Raw genomic sequence first — 6958 nt, forward strand, 5'->3', positions numbered from 1 at the left:
GACCTTTGAAGATGGGAAGAATGGTTGGTTACCTGTTCAGTTTAGGTTTGGAGCTGGTGATGACTTTCTTGTCAATAGAAACTGGAATACAGATAATGCAAGGCTGATGTTGACAAATGGTTTTTAAATTCATCATCTGAAGTTGCCTGGAATTAAAGTATTATGGAGGGCAAAGCTTTGGCAGATTAAATGGCCACTGCTACAAAATGTTATGGTGGAAACACAGAGTGTGAGGGCCGCTGGGATGGGGGTGGGTGGGCTATTTCTGATTGCACTGGAAAGAAAGAAACGAATCATCTCAGGGTTTTACCTTCTCAGAGCAGTTTATGTCCAGAGAATCAGAGTGTTTCTGTAATGCCCTAAAAGTACTGTTTTTTAACTGCCTTGTAGCTTAATGTATCATAAAGTGATCATGAGGTTGTAGGTGATAGTACAATATAATCCACAGCTGCAGCAGGTTTCTTATGGGAAAGTGAGGACGTGGTTCAAAAAAGAGTGAGATCTGAGAACTGGGATGGGGACATTTGGGCAGGTTCAGCTCAGAGGACCTTGACCCACTCCCCCAGGCTCTCTGTGCCTACTTTGCCATTAGACGCAGCCTTCTCCATCACTGGCTGAGGGGGCTTCTTTCTACTTGATTGATTGATTGTCTCCTTAAGACATATTCCCACCACCCCTCATTGCCCCTCATTGCCTCCATATCCACGACTAAGGCAGATCCTGGCATGCCTAAGAGGGATGAGAACGAAGTATGACCCAGGAGGAGAAAGCATACATACCAGAGGAATTACAAGGTGACAGGCAAGGGAGGAGGCTATGTAATGTTGGATTGGGCCAGATTTATCAAGATGTACGTACTAACTAGAGATTCTTGATTTAATGTGTTAGCTTGAGTGGCTCGGAGTGATTCCAGCAATTTGCTTTGTTTTTGACTTAAACCTGGACTCAGTGGTGGCCTGCACTAAATGAAACTGAAATATCGGAACTTCCTTTCTACAAAGAAATCCAAAGGCTTAAAGAGACTGGAATGTTGGAATGGGTTTATGATATGCAACCTAGTCACACCGCCCCCTGCCCCCCTACCCTTATAGGAGAGGTCACCCATACACTACTCTTTTCACAAAGTCATTGAGAAATACCTTGGCGATGGAAGTACCAGGAGCCTTGAAAAGCTCGGTGATGACTATTCTCTGCAGGCAGGGGTTGTTGGGGCAGAAATTGCCATTGCAAATATTTTCTTCATTTCACTGGGGGTAATGGAATTCCAGAGTGGCAAATGCCAATGGTCAGAGCCACGGTCTGACCAATGGTCAGTATTTCACCTCTAGAAACAAGGCAGTTGTGGTTAATGAAGCCCACAGCAGAACTGGAGTGGTAATCAGAATCCCATTGCTGTCAAATGATCATGGTCTCCCTAGGGATGAATAGGTGTGTAGCCAATGAGAGCTTTACTTGATCTGTGTAATTGGAAGGGATTTTAGATCTAGTGAACAAAGTCCCAAATCGGGGCATCACAAATGGAAAGTCATCATCTCTCAGTCAATTTCCAGACCTATGGGAACTATAGTTTTTTAAGTGATTGGTAATGATATAACTTGGGCACCACCCTCCCACCTAGGAATATAACACCTCAACTGTCAGTTGAACATGGGTAGCTAACTCATTTTAGATTTGCAAAGCTAATCCTTTAGAGTATCCTCTGACCCCGTAGAGCCAGTGCTGGGCACAGATGAGTGTTTACTGATGCTCGGGGCCTAAACTTTGATGCATTTATGGATCCATGAGAATTATTGTTAACTCCTGGAATGTTCTTGGTGGCAATCTCATCCACAGGTTGTTAACTTTGAAACTTCACAGACCCTTTGAGCATTTGATAAAAGCAATGAGCACATTCTCAAGAAAGATGAAAGATGAATGCACACTTACTTATATAAAATTTATACTCAATTTTTGGAGGTTTATGGACCCTCTGAAGTTCCAGGTTAAAGCTCCTGTGACTCAATCCAGTGACTCAATAAAACAATGGGCAAAGATTACAAACAGATAGAAAAGGAAATACACATAGCTGCAAAAATATGAAAAGATTCTCATATCCACTAAAAACAAGAGTAACACAAATCATACTAAGATACTATTTTTCACCAGCATTTGGCAATGATCAAAACCTTATATTACAAATTGTGTTTCTGAGACTTTCCCAAATGTCACGGCTGGTGAGTGGTGGAGCTGGGGCTTGAACCTAAGGACTCTGACTTCAAATCCCCCTTTCTTCTCATTTAGTGGTATGGCCCTTGTGACAGGTGCCTTGCATCGTTGATTGGGTGTGTGCGGAACGTAGCCTGATCAACCTCGGATACCTTGTTCTGGATCTTTCTGGAGGAGGCCATGAGAATTAGTAGCATCACATTGAAAAGTAAATGAAATCCTCTGTGGCCTGCAAGCAGTCTCGGTCATATTTTGTCTTCTAGAAGGAGCCATGGCCATCTGATTGCAGATCCAGATGCTTGACCTGTGGCCAGAAGCCTGGCTGGATTGGTATCTGTCAAGAGAATGAGGCTGGGACTACTTTCCACCTGGGGAATTCATGCATCTTAGAGAGGAGGGTCCAGGAATCAATACTTCAGCCCCCAATATCCTGTCTCTGATTCTGGAACCCTGGGCCTGAGGGAGGCAAGGTCAGGTGTAGAAGAGAGAGGAAGACAGAGAGAAGCCAGAGGCATAGGTGTTTTGGTCCTTGGGTCATAGTCATGATCCAAGGTCAGCATGGGCACCTGAGGGGAAGTAAAAAATAATGAGGGGGTGTGAGCTCAAGATAGGGAGGGAGGGAAGAAGAGAGGGAGAGAGAAGAAGAAGAAGAAGAAGAAGAAGAAGAAGAAGAAGAAGAAGGAGAAGGAGAAGGAGGAGGAGGAGGAGGAGGAGGAGGAGGAGGAGGAGGAGGAGGAGGAGGAGGAGGAGGAGGAGAAAGAGAAGGAGAAGGAGAAGAAGGGGAAGAAGAAGGAGAAGAAGAAGAAGAAGGAGAAGAAGAAGGAGAAGGAGGAGGAGGAGGAGGAGAAGAGGAAGAAGAAGAGGAAGAAGAAGAAGAAGAAGAAGAAGAAGAAGAAGAAGAAGAGGAGGAGGAGGAGGAGGAAGGGGAAGGGGAAGGGGAAGGAGAAGGAGAAGAGGAAGAAGGAGAAGAAGGAGAAGAAGAAGAAGAAGAAGAAGAAGAAGAAGAAGAAGAAGAAGAAGGGGGAGGAAGAGGAGGAAGAGGGGGAGGGGGAGAGATCAACTGTGTGTGTAAAGCAAGGGGGTTCACCTTCGAGACTGTGCTTCCTCTAGGTCAGGGCAGAAATAGAGCGAATATTCTCCTTAGTTCCTGTAGTACAGAATGGGGCATGTAATCATCTCACCGTGTGTACAGGATTTCTAGTTACATAATGACTAAAAGCAGATAAAGATTCAGCCAAGAGAACAGCAAACCATGGACAAGATGCTCATAAAAGTCCTTAGCCAGTCTCAGGGCTTGGCTGCCAACCTGCTCTGGGGCAATAGGGGTGAACAGAGCCAGGCGTGAGGAGTCCTCCAAGAGCCCCAAGGAGGAGGAGGAGGTGGTGGGGGGAACAGCAAGGAAGGCCAGCCCTCAACTGCCAAGAACAGCAGGTTGCAATGCTTAATGTCCACACTCATGCCAGTGTGCTTAGGAACTGTTGTTATTTTTATGAGAAAAATGCAGAAAGGCTAATCTGTCTATTTATGTCTGTCTGGAACCATGTAATTACTAAAGGGATGTCCTGGTGCCAGGATCCAGTCGTGGCTCTTCCTCTCCCATGATGTCTTTGGGAGGCTGGGCCTGACGCCCCAGCTCAGCTCTAGTGAGGAGCCTGCCAAGGGTTTTGGGCACCAATGGGATAGATAGACAGAGGGAAGAGGACCTGGGAAAACCAAGATAATTGGGTCAAATATTTTATCCATTGTAGAGTTTTGGCAAGCGGTAATTTTAGGATATGTTCATGGAGTCTACGTCTGCTGGGAAATAAAGGTTTTTTCCATGAATTCTGACTCTTCAAGTCAGGCTCTATCATCCATCTGTCCATCCATCCATCCATCCTTTGAGCAAGTATGTCATGCCAGTCATTTTGCTGGGCTCTAGATATACAGAGATAAATAAGACATGATCTTTTCACTTGAAAGACTTAAACTGTGGGAAGAGATAGAAATATTAACCATCAAGCACAGTGAAGTGTCACAGGTGCTATAACAGACTCTATATAGGTCCACTGGGTCAAGGAAGGATCTAGTTAGTGGGCAAAAGCTTCAGAGAGCAGGTGACCCTTAAGCTGGGGTCTGGAAGCTGAGGGTATGTTTGTCATCTAGGCCTAGACAGCCTTGGTCCTTGGGCCACGATCATGACCAAGGACTCCAGAGGATACCCTCGGGTAACCCCTACCCTCTCTGAGTATATCTTGAATTCTAACCCAAACCTATGGTTTGCAAGGGTTGGGGTGGGTGATTCTCAGCCTGGTATTGGGGACTCTTGGTGACCTGACCTCAAACTACTATTTTCATTTCATTTCTGCTTCTCGCCCGTACCCTGCTACACTGGGCCAAGTCTTGCTGTTCCCTGAACATCTCCTCACCTGTGACCATATTGGTCTGTCTTCTTGGGTTGCCTTCCTTTACCAGATTCTTTTTGAGACCTAGGGTACTGCCTTCCCAGGGGCCTCAGTGAATGTGTTGAATTTATGAAGGTATAAGCAGGGCACTGAGTAGCGAGGAGACCCCTCTGAGGGCCGCAGTGTGTGTCGGAGGAGCCATGTGCTACAGGTTTGGGAGATTTTGGGGGTAGGTGTACGCTCAGATGAATGGTGGTGTTTTGAAAAAATATGAAGCAGGACTGGGGCTGACGGATTCGAGGAAGAGGGTGGTCAGTATGTTATCCACCTCCTTATACCCTAGTCTCGACATCCCTTCACCCAGTTGAGGGAATCATCAGCTACAGGAAGCTAGGCCTGAAAAGGTCATGTGTCTTCTGCCTTCCACATTCTAGGGATTTCTGAATCTGTAGTTCTGATATTTCCCCAAGTTTTGGAGAAATTGCTTTTGCTGTTTCACAGTGTTACTCCCTGAGCTAAGGGAAGTAGGTGCTAATGGTTCTGAGGGGGTGCTAATGGATTGAGCTAAATCCTTGGTAGCATGGGACTGTGCCCCCGGAGGAGATGGGCATTGGCTCTGGAGGGCTCTGGGGCCAACCGGGCTGCAACGATCAGCCCTGGGCCCGGCCCCTTCTGGCTCAGCAAGCCTAAGCCACAGGCTGGCAGGGGCTGGGTGTTGTCCAGAGCTGCAGATGCACAGTGACTGAAGCTGACATGGATGTTCTTGGTGCTACATTGGCACTGATCAGGGAGACAGGATAGAGCCATGGGGGCAGAAGATACAAGGGGGCGTTTTCTGTTAGTACCTGGAGTAAACTGGGTGAGGCCCTCACCACCCGGGGCCTCTGTTCTCCTAGTTGCAAAGTGACAAGGTGGGACCAGCTGATCTCTGAGCATCTTTCCAGCTCTGCTGTTGCTTGGCTGTAGGCCTCCGTGAAGTGGATGGTTCGCACATGGTACCAGGGCCGATTCAGGGACAACGATAAGACATGGAGGGGTTAAAAGGGTGAGAAGGGCTGGCTGTTACTACTGTGTCCAGCCTCTGGAAGTGCCATGTCTAGTAGCTGGTGGGCCCACAGTCTCAGGGCCCGAGGACACTAGGCAGGGCGCTCCATGGACATTGCACTTCTCTGGGGCACCGTGTGCCTCTCTTTAGCACATGTTCATTGGCTCATGTCCCTTGTATGTCCAGTTCTGTGCCAGCCATGCCAAGTGGGGACAAGGTTGTGTACTGAGGAGGGGAAGACCAGTCACTGTCCCCACGGCCTAGGACTGAGCTGAGTTGGGCTCTGAGCATAGGTGGGGTCCAGCACCAGGAGGGGTGGGTGAAGCAGGCCGAGAAAGCTTCTTGGAGGAGCTGGGACCAGAGCAGGAGGCGGAAGATTTGGCCAGGTAAAGGGCCGTGGGGCATGGGGAGGCCAGAGCGATTTTTCTCTGGCTGTTATAGGAAGGAAAGAGCTGGAACTGCTTTACATGCTTGCTCCTTTGTGGATCTGGGGCTGCTGGAGATCCATCTGGAAATGTGCTCTAATTGGTTTCTCTTAGAGGCTTGAAAGGGGGGACTGGGGGTAATATAACAGCCAGCCCAATGCCAGCATCAGGGTCCTGAATTCTCAGCCCCCCCACACCTTGTAGATGGGGGAGCTGAGACCTGGGGGGCGGGGATGAGTGAAAGTCACACTGCAGGTGGCAGTAGAGTGGACGCTGGGATTTAGAGTCTGGATGTGCTCCTTGAGCCTTTCAGGATCACCCCTTTCTGCTTTCTGTGCTTCATCTCCCTCTCTTCCCCATCTGCACCCCAAACTGTGCCAGTCCCCATAGCCCGTGCTTCCTCTCCTCTCGGCCTCATGCCTGCTTCCGCCTCCTGGCGTGCCCTGGCCTCCCTTGGTCCCTGGGACACCCCTTCATCCTCTGCTTCCAGGTTTGCCGCTCTCTGGGGCTGCCCCACCGCCAGCTCCGACGCCTCTCCCCCAGGGCTCACCTTCCTGCAGGTACGAGGAGGAGCCTCTTCTTAGACCGCGAGGGCCTTGCAGGTAGGCCCTGGGTCTTATTTGTCTCTCTATTCCCGGGGTGCACAGGGTGCCCCGGGAATGTACTGGATAAACAAGTGAGTGCAACTGTCCTGGCCACGTGCCCTGTGTCCCTGCTTTGGTCTTCCTCTGGCCATGTCCTTCCCCAGAAGACAAGGGTTCAAAGCGATGCTCCCAACAGGAGCCTGGTGCCAGGAACCCTTCCCCCCAGCCACTGATGCCAGGGACCCTGCAACCTCTGACCAAACGGCCCTGAGACCTGCTCCCAAGCCCCAGTATGGGCAGCCCTGGGCCTGGGAC

Source organism: Hyperoodon ampullatus (genome assembly GCF_949752795.1).
Source record: "Hyperoodon ampullatus genome assembly, chromosome: 15".
NCBI lineage: Eukaryota > Metazoa > Chordata > Mammalia > Artiodactyla > Ziphiidae > Hyperoodon > Hyperoodon ampullatus.